Source organism: Garra rufa, chromosome 9, assembly GCF_049309525.1.
Source record: "Garra rufa chromosome 9, GarRuf1.0, whole genome shotgun sequence".
Lineage (NCBI taxonomy): Eukaryota > Metazoa > Chordata > Actinopteri > Cypriniformes > Cyprinidae > Garra > Garra rufa.
The window spans coordinates 42,113,405-42,131,335 of record NC_133369.1 but is presented as its reverse complement, the minus strand read 5'-3'; the positions used below and the strand labels follow the sequence as shown (position 1 = coordinate 42,131,335).

Below are 17,931 nucleotides of genomic sequence, written 5' to 3'. Positions count from 1 at the left end.
AGGAAATGCAAGCAATTCTAAATAGCTGGGGTGTAGAGTTGGCTTGCATTGCATGGGAAAGTCACAGATAAACACATGATCAGATACGCTGAGGATATACAGCATATATTTAGGTAAACACAGAAGTAAGATTAGTGAGATGTGCTCAATAATGTACAGAGAATTCAAGCCAGATATCACACAGATAGACTGGCGGTAGTGTCTGCCAACTAAAGGTAGAACGAAGTTCAGATAAAGCGGAAGATGACTGGATACCACACGCTCGCTTTTCTAAACAATCTGTGCTTCGGTATGGCCAACTAGCAGATAGAGCTGGATTCAAGGACTGGATAAGACACTAAGTCAGCACCGCAGGTGTCAAACATACACACATCTCTGAAAGATTGCACAGAAAAAGGGATCAAGGTTAAACAGACAAACCTGATATTACACAGCTGGCATAACGCCATGCAAACATAACCTTGTTCCACTCAAAATGCCTCAGAGCTCCTTCCTGTCTGATAAGATCTGCAAATCCGTGCCCTCAAATTTCCATTGTTCTGCTCATTTTTTCCCCTCCCGAGCTGCTGAAATAATCAGGACCGTAACCACCTTGGAAATATGAGGGGGATGCCCCAATTTTCAAATGATTGTGATATAATATTTTTGCTGCCTTGTGTAAAATATAATGAAATGTATAATTACAATGACTTGAATGCACCACTTCTATGATGAGCATGTTTTTAATTTCAGATTTTTAAAATAAGTTCAGGTTTATAAACTGGCAGTTCTGATTTTTTAATCAGAATTATGTGATATAAACTCACAGTTGCAAATAAAATGAACTGGACTTTATAATTATTACAAAAAGTCAGGATTGTGAGATAAAAACTCGCTATTTTGAGAACGTAGTCTTTTTCTCTCCCCCTCAGAACTGGACTTTATAACCCTCAATTGAGAGTTTATGTGTCACAATTCTGACTGTTTTTTCTCAGAATTGTGAAATATAACTCACAATTACAGAAAAAAGTCCAAATTGTGAGATAAAAACTAAGCTTTTTTGAAAACAGACTTTTTTCCCTCAGAACTGGACTTTATAACTTGCAATTGCAAGTGAGTTTTTATCTCACAATTCAGACTTTTTTCCTGCAGTTGCAAGTTTATATCTCACAATTTTGACTTTTTCTCAGAATTGCAGGAAAGTCAGAATTGTGAGATAAAAACTCACTATTGTGAGAACAGTCTTTTTTTCCACTCAAAACTAGATTTTATAAGTGGACTTCTTTTCTTGAGACAAACTTATGAGAACCTTTTTTTTTCTGAGAAAAATTGTGAGATATAAACTAGCAAATGTGGGAAAAAAATGCTGAATTGTGAGATAAACTTCACTATTCTTAGAACAGTTTTTTTCTCACAATTCTGACCTTTTTTCTTAGAATTGAGAGATGCGAGTTAAAAATTCGAGAATTGAGAGGTAAAAAATGTATTTGATGATTACACCACATACACTACCTTTCAGTTTCAAAACTTGGCATGTGTTTTAAACTAGTTTTAATCTCTATTTTTAATCTCTTCTTTTAAACTCTATTTTTATCTCTCTACCACAGTTGGAATCATTTCATCATCAACCATCCGGAAATGCTTTTTTCCACTAACATTCTTGTAAAAAGACTACAAGAGCATAATCTCCCTTTTTTTTCACAAGAAGCTTAGTTTTTTGTGCTAGTCTGGATTTCTGCAGCTTTGCAAGGTGCTCCAGCAATTATACGGAGCGTGTAAAAACATATTTTTGCATGTCTGAGCAAGCTATGTGTGTTGGGGAGAGATTGCAACGAGGGGCCAAATGGAAATGGTATGGAGAGACATCATTTATTTAGTGTGAAGAAAATGATACCATCTTTCAACAGGACCACGGGGGGGGACCAATGTTTGCTTTAGCAAAGAATTTGCTCTCCAAACAAATCCGCAAAAACTAGGAACAACTGTGTGTTAAGTAAATACACTGAGAGATTGCATCAAAAAGTTAAACTAAAGCTAAAGCAGGGACTGATTTAAAGCAGTGACAAAGAAACTCATACCTTGCAGCAGTCTCTGAGGCCATGATGGCTGTTAACACGAAAAAGAACTTGCTGACTTTTAGGAGCCCCCTGCACACATCACGCTGTCAAGGTCAAAGTTCAACAGAAGTGAGAGAGACTTTTACAATAGGGCGTGAGCTTTCTGCTTTTCTGCCAGTGAATCAGTTGAAAATGCCTCACGTAGTGCTTAACAAAAGTTGACAATGACTCCAAGGTAAAGACTTATTTTCCACAAGTTGTTATGATTCTTTAGGGTCTTTGTGTAATGCGTGCAACATACTTTGTATAAAATTCCTCAATGGTCACGTAAAACATCCTTTTTACCTCATCAAAAACAGCTCCGTTCACACTGACACATTTCATACTGCTAAGGCATATCTTCTGCTAAGAAGATATTTCGAAAAATATATTTTCGTCCATACAATGCCAATTGTTTTGGACCCCACTGACCTTCATTATATGGGCATCTGTTGTGTTCTACATAACTAAAGTCAAATGGGTTTGGAACAACAGTAGGGACAGTAAATTAGATTTTTAATGTCTGGGTGAACTTTTATTTTAAGAGTGACCAGAAACAACAAAACTAGGTTGCACTGGCTCTTGCAAAAGAGTGAAAATGATGATGGTCACGGTTATGAAATAAGACAATATTCCCATGTACGCACACTGGAAAATTCCAGGATACAAATTCAGACAGTGAGTCAAAGGTATTTTCCAGCATAAGTTTTATCCAATAGTTGTTCATATTTCTTATGGGCCTTTCACATTCTACTCCTCCCTGGGTGGACAACTTAGTTTTACTCACAGATGTTTTCAAGCAATGATTTTACCTGAAAGGAGAAGTTCACTGCCAGAACATGAATTAACAGATAATTTACTCACCCCCTCGTCATCCAAGATGTTCATGTCTTTCTTTCTTCAGTCATAAAGAAATTATGTTTTTTGAGAGAACATCAATGTTTTACCATTCTTTTGTAAAGGGTGTTTGACCCTCCTTGCGCGTTCACTTTGTAAACACAGTGCCGATACTTTTGGAGCGATGTAGGATGATTTTGAAGTTGGAGGAGAAAATGAGATGGAATGAGACTATATTGAGGAAAATCCTAAAATGTTTGCCTCAAAAAACAATTTCTTTACGACTGAAGAAAGAAAGACATGAACATTTTGGATGACAAAGGGTGAGTAAATTATCTGTAAACTTCTCCTTTAATTTGTCTGTTGATCATATCGTAATTCACTGCAGGTCAAGTGCACTGAAACAAAGTCTCGGAACATTTGCTAGAACATTGGTCCTAAACAGGACAATTCCCCATTCAAGTCCTACTTTGAACCCTGGAACAACCTAAGGCTTCCACGCATGGATCCAACAACAGCAGGATGACTTTTAAAACCCATTACCCAAACAATGCAATGCCTTAAAGCGTTCACATGTAAGCTGTACATGTTCTTCGCTGACTGTGCTGGCGTCGTGGTGAACAGTGCCATCATTGATGCCTCACCTCTGAAGTCTCCCCAGCATTCTTGCAAAACAAGACGAACCAAATCTTTTGGCAAAGCCGTGAAGAATCAAGCCAGAAGCTGGCTGAGAGGAAAACAAAAAAGCTCCTTCACGTAGCCAATGCACTTCAGGAGGACAGACAAAGAGCACTTGAGCACTGACTCGTAGTGCTCACTGGAGCAGTGCTGGAGCTCAAAGGCATGACTGAAGCCAGGGCACACATGAAGAGGAAAGGGTCAGGCCCTGTGGGGGACGTCGCACTGGACGGTCTTTGAACTTACACTTGATGACATCTCATCTTTGTCACCAAGCCATTGGACGCTAAGAGGGTGTGGACATACTGGAATAAGAGAATTAAAGGATTAGTTCATTTCCAGAATAAAAATTTCCTGATAGTTTACTCACCCCCATGTCATTCAAGAAGTTTATGTCTTTCGGTCTTCAGTCGCAAAGAAACTAAGGTTTTTGAGGAAATCATTCCAGGATTTTTCTCCGTATATGTAGACTTCAATGGTGGCCAATGGGTTGAAGGTCCAAATTGCAGTTTCAATGGAGCTTAAAAAGGCTCTACACGACTTTCTCACGACATCGTTGTCTTACCTTTTTTTTTTGTAAAGGGCATTTGACTTTCTTTGCATGTTTGCTTTGTAAACACTGGGTTGGTACTTCTGTCTACATCACCCCTGAACTTTCCAACATGATTATGTAATGCTTGAAGTTGAGCTAGTGCAAGACAAGCATCTGTGGTTAAAAAGCATACACATTTTTATGGTTTTAAAAAAAATGACAGATCGTTTTGCTAGATAAGACACTTATTCATCAGCTGGGATTGTGTAGAGCCCTTTAAAGCTCAATTGAAACTGCAATTTGGACCTTCAACCCATTGGCCACAATATAAGTCAGGACATTTTTACTCTGGAAATAAACTTATCCTTTAATGTGGAGGCCTGTTTCAAACATCTCCAATCTCAAAGATACTATTAGCAAAATGCCTTACATTTAAAATTACATCACTGCAGCAAAGGTGATACGAGAAGGTTTCGAGAAAAAAACATCCTAATAAGACATAGCAGGTAGGGTGAAAAAAATGGAAACCTGATGTTCTCGTGATCGCAAAAATATTGCACATCCTTTGGGCGATTAATCATTTCCTTTGGGTCAACAAAGCAGACATTACACAGACCTAAACCATCATCGACTGCAGCTGTGGGGGAAGTAGCAACAGGTGTCCCCTGAAGCTGAGAAATATCGCAATGAGCAGAAGGAGGGCTCTTTCTCAGAGTGTGCACCAGCTGGTAGACAAGCTAGGATGGAGAACATACTAGAAGATATGAAACACATGAAATCTATCAGACCATCTTTCAGAATGTAAAAGAGATTTGTGGAGATAAACTTTATTTAGTGCTCATTATTTACTGTTATAGTGCGATTGCTGATTTTATTTGATAATCCTCATGGGAAAAAGTCCATCTCTCTGCTTATGAATTACCACTGGTGTGAAGTCGACTGATGTATTGAGGTCTACTCCAGGAGTTAATAAGCTTTTCACAAACTCAACTTAATTAGGCTTATATGGAGGCAAATTAAAGGGCTCTTTTACCATCACATTAATGGAAAATTCCTCTGTGCCCAATCACTTATTCATTACCACTGCCACTGAATGCAGATCTGAAGTAGACTTTAATCCACAAATACAATGGGGTCTAAAAGTCTGCTACTCCCAGTCAATGCTTTAATTATGTTTTATTTTTTACATTTTTAAACACATACAACTTACACAGTAGCTTTTAAAAACTTTCTTGTTGCTTTTAATCGACCTTAAAGGAGAAGTTCATTTCCAGAATGAAAATTTCATTATATTTAACTCACCCCCATGTCATCCAAGATGTTCATGTCTTTCTTTCTTCAGTCAAAAAGAAGTTAAGTTTTTTGGGGAAAACATTCCAGGATTTTTTTCCATATAGTGGCCTTCAGTGGTGAACGAAGGGTTGAAGGTCTAAAATTCCGATTCTAAGAGCTCTATATGATTCTACCTAAGGAACAAGGGTCTTACCCAGCAAAATGACTGGTAATTTTCTTTAAAAAAAATGTGCATCTTTATGCATTATGTAAGTCGGGCAAAAACTCCATCTCATTTTCCCCTCCAACTTAAAAATCGTCCGACATTGTTGTTTTACCTTTTTTTGTAAAGGACGTTTTACTTTCTTTGCACATTTGCTTTACACTGGGTCAGTACTTCCGCCTACATCACACCTGCGTGATTACATAATGCATGAGGTCAAGTTAGTTCAAGATGAGCATTTGTGGTTAAAAATTTGTAGCTTTCATAGAAAATAATCGATTGTTTCACTAGATAAGAGCCTTATTCCTCAGCTGGGATCGTATAGAGCTTTTTGAATCTGTACTGAAACTGCAATTTCGACCTTCAACCCATTGATACCCATTGAAGTGCACTATACTGAGAAAAATCCTGGAATGTTTTCCTCAAAAATCTTCATTTGGCGATATCTTGTATGGCATAGGGGTGAGTAAATTATCAGGAAATTTTCATTCTGGATCTGAACTTCCCTTTTAAATGACAAAAAAAAAAAAAAATCCCTAAAAATTTCTAAAAGTTCCAGATATTTGTATGCAACAGTATGTTCCTAATTTAAATGTGTAAATAAATACAATAAAAATGCTGCCACATTTTTCACTCTCAAAGAAGCTGTAAAAAGTCCATAAAGAGTATTTTAGAGTGTTTGTGGCACATGAATGACACCAGTACATGGGTTACCAAGCCCTTCAAGTTAGGACCGCCCTGAGCAGAACAACAAGAGAAATTCCACCACTCCTTCCAGAACAATCAGGGTATTGATGATAAAAACTGTGGGGCTCCCCATTGTGAGGCTGAATAGATAGAGGACGGAAGAAACAAAACTGTACATTTCCGTGTCGCTCAGATCAAACTGTCTCGGGCATATCCTCCATCAAGATCTCTGCAAATATCAAGCACAGCTTTCAAGTTCTCAGACAGGGACATTCGATTCCACTTCCTCGGTCTTTCACAATCTGCTCTGTCCTCACTCACAGAGACACATACAATCATATCTTCACCAAATTGAATGTTTTCTGCCTTCCAAAGCGTAACCAGCGGCAGTCCTATGTAGCTCGTCCAATATGAAATCTCATTAGTCTAAAATCTTGCTCCACAACTATAGAACAAATAACTTTCATGTTTGATTTTAGAATGGACAACTAGTCACACTTGTCTGAGTTACAACGCTTATCACAGGGTCAACACCCTTTGGGTGATCTTGGTTTATGTACCGTGATCAAGGTCACAGTATCTCAGGTTATCAGCCTACTGAGCGACATGCGTCGTGGTACTCTTGTAAACATGCGGGAGAATCTGACATGGAAGAGAAGCAGTTCTTGAAAAAAGTCATTTTTTTGTATTCTTTGCACACAATAGCATTCTCGTAGCTTCATAAAAATAGTTGAACCACTGATGTCACATGGACTATCTTAACCTTTCTGGGCCTTGAAAGTGTCAATTCCGTTGCCGTCTATCCAGGGTCAGAAAGAACTCGGATTTCATCAAATATATCTTAATTTGTGTTCTGAAGATGAACAAAAGTCTTACAGGTTTGGAACGACATGAGGGTGAGTAATGTTAGAATTTTCATTTTTGGGTGAACTATCCTTTTAAATAAGAGATTCACCTTGGCTAAATGAAAACTGCTGCCATAAACAAGTATATAAAGAGCAACAAGTAAGAGTAAAGGAAAAATACAGCTTTATATGATTTATAACATAATATCATGAAGCACTTCCCATGATTTTTGTAATAAAAGGTCATTATGCTATATAAACATACACCATGCTTTTTTTTTAACTAAAAATGTCATCGCATAACCTGCATCTATCATCAAAAGATCATGGGTTTTGGTGCAAAAAAAAACCTTTACTGTAATTATAAAAGGGGGAAAGGAGGAGATATACATGTATGGCATTAAATTTAATGCACATCCTCTGAAGGAGGTGAGGAAGTTCATGAAACAGCACTGTGTGGTTCAGTGTGGCTTAACTGGTCATTATGAAAGATGAGAGAAGAGCTCAAGCAACACGCTGAGGCTTGTGTGTTAACCATAAAAACACCAGCGTTGCTAACCCACTGTTCTATTCTACTCAGTAAGATTTTTTCAAGAAAGTTCTACTTTCATTCAGCAAGGATACAATAAATTGATCAAAAGTGAGAAAAGACTTAAAATTGTTACAAAAAAACCTCTATTCTAAAAATATCAGCAAACTGTTTTAAATATTAGTAAATTATGACATTGATGTTTCCTGGATACTAAATCAGTGTATCAGAATGATTTCTGAATGATTTTGTGAGACCGAAGGCTGGAGTAACAGCTGCTGAAAATTCACCTTTGCCAAAACAAAAATAAATTACATTTTATAATGTATTAAAACGGAAAACCTTGTAAAAATACTTCAGAATATTAGCATTTTTTCTCTACTGTTGAACAGATAAATGCAACCTTGGTGAGCTAAAGATTCTTCTTTTATTATTTAATCATGAAAAAAGTTACTAAACTTAAAATGTCTGCCATAATATTTAACATGCTTGATTTTTTTTATGCATTTCAATTTTCGTTCCTCAAAGCGTTAAAGCGTTTCAGCTGCTGCAACACAGCAATTCTCTCCCCTTGGCATGAATAAACTTTGTTCCACATTCTGTCCTTCTAAACGTCCTTCTAAAGTCCAAGCTGAATCGCATTCTTTATGTTTCAGACCTATGACTTGAATTTTAAACCAGCCCATAGACAGATGTGTGCATTGTGCTTTTGGCGCTATATATCATAACATTTCAGAATGTGTCCAACACAGAAAAGTGAGTGAAGAAAAGCAGCAGCTGTCTAAAGAAACGGTCATAAATCCATGTTAAACTGAGTGTGAGGAGAGACAGTGACCGGAGAGGGAGAAAAGACGAAGCCTTGAGACAGGAACACATCAGTCCTGAGAAAAAGACTAAACTCAGGATCCAAGGGTTGAAAATATAACAAATCATCCTTGAGTTTTTACTCCCACTGGACTTTTCAATGACTGCTTAGCAGTTCCTCCTTAAACAAGGTGGCCAGATTCTTGATTAGAGCGAACACAAAAAAACTAAAACGATATCTTTGTTAGGAATGCCGGTCTAATGAAGAAGAGAGACTTGCTCTCAATGGACTTGTGCGTGCTTGCTTGGCAAGGCGGAGGGCAAAAGATTTAGCCTTTAAAAGTGTCAAACGCATTTATTTGTGTGCCCAAGGTAAATCCAAGTTTTATGGGGGAAATGACTAAACTGAAAAGCCTTTTGAAATGGAGAGGCCGTTGACTAGTCTCCTTTTCAAAAGAAGGCGCTGCCAAGAGGCCCGGCTCTGAAAATCACATCACATTAACATGGTCAGTCTTGTTGGTATGCAACTGTCACAAGGCCCCAATTAAATTGTCTTAAAACAAACACTAAATTACCAACGAAACACTAATGAGCAGGTCTCATTCATAAGTTTCAAAGGTGAGATCCAAATCTTTGCAATCAGGGATTCCATTCAGGATTGACATTCCTGGGTTAGAGAGGGAAAAAAATAAGGTGGAGCACTTTGCCAAAGGCCATACTATGAATTCACACCTTTCAGCTTACCTTCGAGCCCTATTGGAGATGTTTGAGCTGACAATGACAATTGAAAACAAACAAAAGAAAGATGCATTCATTCAACAGCAGCAAATGGAATCTCGGGCCCCAGGCAGACTGGCTCATGAGGGACGACAGTAATTCACAAAGCTGTTTACAAGACGAAGTTAAACTCTGAATAAATGGCTGTGTTATCTAAACAACTCGGAATGCTTTACGGTTGGGAGTTTACTGCTGTGTGAATGTTTTAATCGTGGCTAAATTGATTATAAGCCATACTGAAATGTCATGCGGTGGACATTTCAGTAGAGAGAAATTTACGGTGCGGAAAACCATTTGGCGCTCACCACGAGAACAGAAATTGGATTTGAGCTACACCCTGTATGTTCGGGCCTGCCTCTTTTGGCGGGGCAGAGTTTACAACAGTCCTCTGTCATTAAAGAGACCCATTTCTCAATAGATGGCCATTGCACAACATTCATCTCGAATAACATTTTTCTGGAACTGTATTTCTGTTTCTCTCACTAAAAATAAATAAAGGGATATAATACACTTTGTCGTCATGTAAATACCACAGTAAATAGCTAATGACTGAGGAATAAGCTAATGACTGTGAAATATGACTCTTTGTGAGAATGACCCAGATTCACTGCAAACAAAAAATAAAGTCATATCCAGCTTTTAAAGAAAACTCAAAAAATGAAAATTCTGTCTTTGATTATTCACCCTCATGTCATTCCAAATTGTAAGAACATCTTTAGAACACAAATTGCAAAAGCTTTCTGACCCTGCATAACCAGCAACACAATGGACGAGATTAAGGCCCAGAAAGGTATTAAGGACACTGTTAAAATTAGGGCTAATTGATAATTATCTTGATAAATGTCAATTTTAAATTTCTTTCAAGTTTAAAGGCCGATTTTTGCCCCAATGTGAAAGTTGTAAAAACCAGACGGTTAACTGTGGTTTTAAACTAATGCTTTATGGTCAGAACATGACAAACACTTCATGTTTTTGAATTCTTTACGCTTTTCCAGTCATTTTTCCTTAACAAAATAAATTTAAAATAATAGTTCTACATGTTCTAATGAGCAATGTTGTTTCAAATCAAGAAACAGGATTGTGTTGCCTAATAATATTATTAAATGATCTAATAAAAAGATTGTCTCTTATCAAATACACATTTGATAGTAGCGTGAGTTAGGATGCAGATGTAAATTTATGTTTATTATCGGTAAAAATTGTAGCAAGCTCATTTTTATATGGTGAAATTTAACTTTTGATTTTTTTTTTTTAATTAACCATTGGTCTTCCACAATAGCATACATTTAGATCATGATAATCACAGTTAAAACTACAAATATAGCACCTGTTAAATCCATGGTAAAAATGTAATATGGTAGTCTAAATACATTTATTAATGCTTAAACACTATAGCTTAAATCACAAAAAATACTGTAATTTTATTCATTATTATATTCAATATACATTAAAAATATAATAAAATTCAACAGGAATACCTACATTTCTGACACAATACCATGGTGCAGTTAGTGTTAATCCATGGTAAATGATGGCGCTTTAAATGACTAGCACTTTTTTTGTTCCGCCTTTGCCACATAAACATTATATTGAACATTTATCAAACTCTTATTATCGTTCATAGAGGAAATTTATATTGCACGATAATTATCGTAATTGATTTACCACCCAGCCCTACTTAAAATAGTCCATGTGACATCAGTGGTTGAACTGTAATATTATGAAGCTACAAGAATACTTTTTTTGTGCAAAGAAAACATCAGAACGCATGCGTCGTGGTACTCTTGTGAATGCATGGCAAAGACTGACACATAACCGAAGAATTTGTTGAATAAAGTCGTTTTTTTGTTTTCTACACGCACAAAATATTCTCATAGCTTTATAAAATTAAGGTTGAACCACTGATGGTCTATCACATGGACTATTATAACAAAGCCCTCACTACCTTTTGGGGCCTTGAATGTGTCAGTTGCATTGCTGTCAGGGACAGAAAGCTCTCAGATTTCATCAAAACTATTTTAATTTGTGTTCTGAAGATGAACAAACGGTCCTACAGGTTTGGGACAACATGAGGGTGAATAATCAATGACAATTTCAACTTTTAATACTCAACTATTTCAACTATGACTATCTGTTCCAAGAGAAAGACGGTCTGTAGGGTGAGGTAACTGTAAGCTTGGACCTCTCTCTGCATTCTTTCAGCACTTCCAAACCTCTTAAACACAGCCTGAGGTACCCAAGAGAGAGACAGATAGATAGATAGATAGATAGATAGATAGAGAGAGAGAGAGAGGGAGAGAGAGAGAGGGAGAGAGAGAGAGAGAGAGAGAGAGAGAGAGAGAGAGAGAAAGAAAAGAAAGAGAGAGAGGGAGACCCTGAGGGAAGTAGAAGGATTAGGGGGTGCTGCGTGAGTACATGAGTGGGGGGCTGTCCGGAGGGAAAGCCTCAGCCCGAAGCTACAGTCCAATTAGACTTCCTCTCATGACCTCACTGCATTCTTCCGTGGTGGGACGAACAATGACGGCTTTGACTTTTTAAACGTGTAGGCATGACAAGTTTTTTTCCTGTACATAATTTTTCACCATCTGCCCATCGGCCTGCTGGGAGATATGTCGAACATCTGTTCGCGTCGTCCACACTCCCACAACACACACCATCAGCCGGGACAGCACAAACTGTACAGAAAGTTCACACACTTCTCGAAATACATTTCACAGAGGTGTAAAGAATGAATTATTAGTAATAATTAAGATGGAGAACATTTCAAATGTACATTTGTTGGATACAAAATAGCTTTAAAATATAATAAAAGTCATATTTTGTGATGTATGTTCATATGCTCAAAATAAGCACAGCTGGATTTACTCAGGTTGACAGAGGAAGCTGATGCTTATTTCATCATTTGCAACTTATCAATTGTTCTGCCCAACACATAAATCAAACAAAAAGGGAAATAAACAAATGTTCTACATTTTTTCCAAGCTTTCAAACCTTATTTTCTGGCAATCGAGGTAAACAGCTGTCTGTGGTACTCAGAAGCGATATATTCTGACCTCTAGTCTAATCTTGTTAAATAACCGTATTGTTTTGAGAACTCTAACACTTGTTGATTTAACATTTACTGCTCAATCTTCTAATTAAGATTTCAGAAGGACCTTTGCACATTAAAAACATGGCTTCCAATCAACAGTCAAGCTCAATTTAACCTGCAACGAAGTTGAAACCCAGACACCTCCCTTTCTGTTAAAAAAAAAAACTGTAAATGAAAATGAGTTTGTGAGGAAAGAGAGATAATTTATATAGAAACAAATCAGCACACAGTGCTGGAACTGACCATTTTATACTACTGATTTTACAGCAGGTGGGTGGAGTAACGGAGGCTGGCATGCAATGCATTACAATAGAGGAATCTGAGGAATGCGGTAGAATACATAGTCGAGCCGACAGCCTTTTATGAAATGAATCAGAGAGTGTCTGATCTGATAATGCAAAAGTAAAAACAACAACAACAACAAAAACAGAGTACTTCTCTGCTTATTGGACAAGCGAATAAAGTATCTAGACACAGTCAGAGTGGACAAGAATATGGTTGACATAAACTTGAACTTTGCTGCTCATTTGAAGGCTAAACTTCTTTATATTCCAGAGGATTTAATAAAACTAGATTAAACAGAGCATAATAGTAGATTAGTGTTTTGGGATCAGTAAGATTAATTAGATCTATTTGATCAAAAACAAAGAAAAAAAAAAAAAGTAATTTTGTGAAATATTGCGATTTAAAATAACCATTTTACAGTCTTCTATTTCAATACACTTTAAAATAAAATGTATCCCTGTGAAGCAAAGCTGAAATTTCAGCATCATTACTTTAGTCTTCAGTGTTACACGATCCTTTGGAAATCATTCCAATATGCTGATTTATAATCAATGTTGGAAACAGTTGCACTGCTTAATGTTATTTGGGACCTGTGATACTTTTTTGATCAATAAAAAGTTAAAAACAACAGTGTTTATTTAAAATAGAAATTTTGTTACAATATACACTGCTATTCAAAAGTCGGGTTTTAGTAAATGTTGACCAATATTAGAAATATTTCACAATATTACATTTTTTCCCTGTATTTTTGATCAAATAAATACAGCCTTGATGAGCAGAGGAGATTTCATTTAAAAACAAATCTAAATCTTACTGATCCCTAACTTTGGAAACAGCAGTGTATTTTCCATGCAATCCACAAGGTGCTCAAGTTTGTGGTCTTTTGAGTTAAACCCTCATGAATTCACTGATAAGACCCATTTAAGCCGCCCTGTATTCATGATCCATCTTCACCTAAACTTAAGCACCTATTGAGGAGCTGCTGTTTGCTTGCTCTTTAGCGAGACGTCAACAGCGTTAAGGTGTTGAGCAATGGGAGTATAGAGCTCAGAGGGGAGCGTGGGGACCCCTAGGGTGGCTCTCTGGGCAGGGTGGAGGAGGCAGGAAAGGGGGAGGATGAAAAACAGAGAGGAGGATGGGAAGTACTGATTGAGTTTAATGCCTGAGGCCCCCTGACTTGTTACAGAGCAGACAGACCATGGGACCGCTGGTGTGAGATTCACTAATGGCTGGCGTTGACATGAAAAGGCGCTTTGGCGTAGCTGTGGACAACAAAACCCAAACATCTCTTAAGAGGGCATCTTCTGGAGAATGAAAGGTTAAATCAAGAGCCAGACTACAAACTCAATAAATCTTGTCACAGCTTACGACTTTACTTAACATGAAGCGATTTTGAATCAAACAATCAAGAGATTTCCACACCAATTAGGAGTAACTGGTTTCACACTATTCCAGCCAACCTGGAGAACTGGATGGGAAAACAAAACAAGCTATTTTGAGCTTTAACAGCGCTGGCCACCTACAATCACATGGGGCTACAAATGTGTGTTAGAGGGTGGAAAAACAGAGCAAACAGAGAGTAAATCAGGGTCAATAGGCCCACCTTGACTGCACAGTAGAAGTCAAAACAAACATTTGCCATACTGCTATAGATCACACATCCACAATCCAGTTTTTTGTACATAGTGATTAACCAATATGGGTATTTCAGTGTCAAACCACAATATTTACAGAGCTGAAGGGTGATATAATGTACAAGTAAAAGCAATAGTCAATATATATAGTCAATATAAATAGTAAAGAGTAGGACACTATGACTCGCGGAATCCAGTCATAAAAATTAAACTTACTGTATGTCATGGAACGTGGAATGTCATGGACTAAATAAATAAATAAATAAATAAATAAAACAGAATTGGGGGGGGGGGGGGGGTAAAACTGAATTTGGGGAAAAAATAAAACTGAATTTGGAAAATAAAGAATTTGGAAAAAATGTAAATTGTAAAAAAAAAAAAAATGAAATTTGGGAGAAAAAAAGAAAAGAAATTCAGGGAAAAAATTTGAAATTGAAAAAAAGGAATTTTGGAAAAAATAAAATGAAATTTGGAAGAAAAAAAATTAAACAGAATGTAAGGGGGAAAAAGTTGGAAAAACTGATTTCATGAAGCCCTAAAATAGGTGGCTGTCAGCAAAGAAACCATACTGTATAAAGTATGGTTTACAACATTAACTGGCTACTAAAATTAGTATATAATATATTGATTAATAATTTTTAATAGGGGTGTAACGGTTCACGGGGATGTATTGAACCGTTTCGGTACGGCCTGTTCGGTTCGGTCCACTTGCGTACCGTTTCGGTATTTTTTTTTTTCATTAAATAATATACATTTATTATTAGCGTGATATTAAGCGCAGCGGAACAATGTTCCTAGGCGAGTTTCCGCACGGACGCTATTGAGTGACGAACAGTAACACACTCACTTTGGTTAAGGTGCGTCAAAGAACAAATACTGACATACAGGGTATTCTATACTCTTTGGGTGCATTCCGATCTTTACAGTCTATGGTTCCGATCGACAGGGTCCCTACGCAGTGTTCACTGCTCCCTTCGCTGGCCTTCGCTGAAAATAATCGCTCATTTGGAATGCCCTGGAACGTCATCAAAGCAAATTAATGGCAGCGTCACGCAGATTATGATTTAACATAAATAAATATTGTAATTTATTTTACTTTCAAATTTAAATACATATAAAATACATATAAACGTATGTATCTAAAAAAATATAGTCCAAATGTATATGTTTAGACCGTTAACACATTAACAGATTTTTGTGGTCTTATTTCACGCACTTTTTTTCCCCCCACACACAGCCTATATTTAACTATCCTGTGATAACATTAAATAAAACAAGACAGAGATTCACCTCGCCAGTTTTACTTTCATTCATAAAATACAATATGCAAATGTAACATGAATCGCCATAACCATTCATAAACACTCTAATTTGTATAATGATAACAACATTTATTGCAACCGCTTCATTTCAGAGCCTTAAAAAAATATTATGTAATATCACCCAAATGTGTCGCTTTTATTTATTTTATGCAAGAATTCTATTGTGTATTGGCAGCTTTTCAAAATAAAGATTTTGTAAGTTCTTATTTTTTTGTACCGAAAATGAACCGAACCGAGCTCTCCAAGACACTGTACCGAACCGAATACGATTTTAGCGTACCGTTACACCCCTAATTTTTAACAGTATTTAATGTAACTTTAAAAGTAACTTTTACTGGAGAGAAAAAAAAACTTGTTCTCAAAAATGTTAATTAAGTGTTTTGGATTTTAATGATAAAGATGAGACCAATTATAGTAATTAAACATTCTTAAAACAAAATATCAAAATATGAAAGAAATTAGTGAAAGATATATTACATAGATTTATATTCCACTCATCAGATTAAAAAAAAAAAAGAATCTTCAGGAAATGTCGACTTCACTGACAAGCAGCACTTTAATTAAACTGAACCATAAATCATTGCACAGTATTAAGTAAACTCAAATCCTAAAGATGTGGTTTACCTTAAATATTATTCCATGAAACCAAATGCTGTCATCACTGGTTCAAGGTGAAGCTTTAAGACAAGGCTTCAAGGCATTGATGCGTTTTAAACCACACTGCAGTCCAGACGCATAGTGACATCACAGCCTCCCATGAACCACATCAGACAGCGTTCATAGACAAGTCTTTGTGGTTGACTAGTCATAACAATGGGCTTTTCTTGCGCTGTACCTCCACACATGGAGGTAGCTTGTTGAGTTCTAGACAGCCGGGGAAGGTGAGTGCTAACTAGTCTGGTCTTGTTCAGTCTAGCGTTAAAAATAGTAAAAGTGTGTATGACAATCAGTCTGTGAACTCATGAAATGCAATAAAAAGGTCACCTGCAAATCAGTCAAACATCATTTCAATCACTCAAAGCATTTCATCCTAAACTAAGAGGAATATTATGGGTTCAATACAAGTTGCGTTAGACTTTCAGTCTTGAATATTCCTTTAATAGAAAAGCACATGAGGGCAAAATGAGGAAACGCCTCTTCTCATTCTTTCAGGTCTGCACATGTATACAGAAGAGTTAATGATAAACTGTAACACTCATAACTTTACATTGACAAAATCTATTCCACAGGGTGCTTGGGCTCAACACTCGTTTCACTGTTCATTAACTTCAGGCCTTTGAGGCATGCAACGGCCTCGTTCCAAGCTGACAAAAATCTCGAACCTTTCTAGAGGAGTTGAACTTGGGAAACGAGAGGAGGATGTTTGAACCTATTGGAGATTGTGAGTGGAAAAAGCGGACGCTGTTAAACAGATGCATGTTTAAACATGGATGCAGGACATGCAACAGCTGCATAAACAGTTACTAAAGTGCTGCCAAGCTTCTCATTCAGCCCTCCTCCTCAAATAACCCTCCCTGTGCCGGGGAACGTGATATTTTAAGGGCTTTCTCAAGAAGAGATGGGTCACTGTCTAAGTGAAGGGTCAAAGAAATAACAATCCCTGATATTATTTACTACATCCTTTATTTAAACTTCCGAATTCTCAGGGTTACAACATCTTCGGGGTCAATCAGCCAACTCTAAAATAAATTAAATCTTAAAATATTGAGACAACTAGTCACTATTTAGTCTAATAAATAAATGGACTTCGAGGGCATAATGTCTACTTGCATACTTGGTTTTTGATATACAAGTCCATTAGGTATGCTAAATGTTCTTATTTCGTGGGTTCCCACACTTTCTGACCAATAAAATACCAAAATTTTCTAAAGTCTTCCTAGTTGTTAATGACTAGATAAAGATTACTTTTTAGAAATCACACTTAACATTTAATCCGTTAATACATGCTATATATATATATATAGGGTTGGGAATCGAAAATCGATTCCGATTCTGGAATCGGATACTTAAGATAAAGAATCGGATACTTGTTATAATATTAAAATTTCGATTCCTCATTTCGATTCCTGGTTGCATTTTTCCATCTAGTGATCTGCCAGGACCTTCCGCGCGTGCAATCTGCCAGGACTTTACGTGGTAATGTAAACATCAGTCGAAAAGATGGATCACGGTAAGCGTTTAAAAGTGTGTCTACGCTTTGTAAAAACCGAAGACAAATCTACCGCTGCACGCAAACTTCATCTTAGAGATCTGCAAGGGACGGATTTTAGTCCTGCGCCCGCCCACTCCAGAAGGAATATATGTTATTTCGTCCCGCAAAAGCCCACATAAAAGTCACTT

At 36.9% G+C, this 17,931-nt stretch overlaps 1 protein-coding gene across 1 annotated transcript in view; it reads right to left on the bottom strand.

The window, feature by feature from the left end:
* LOC141343273 (laminin subunit gamma-1-like) overlaps nt 1-17,931 on the bottom strand; it is a 69,313-nt gene that overhangs the window by 21,644 nt on the left and 29,738 nt on the right. The gene's annotated exons all lie outside the window — the stretch shown is intronic.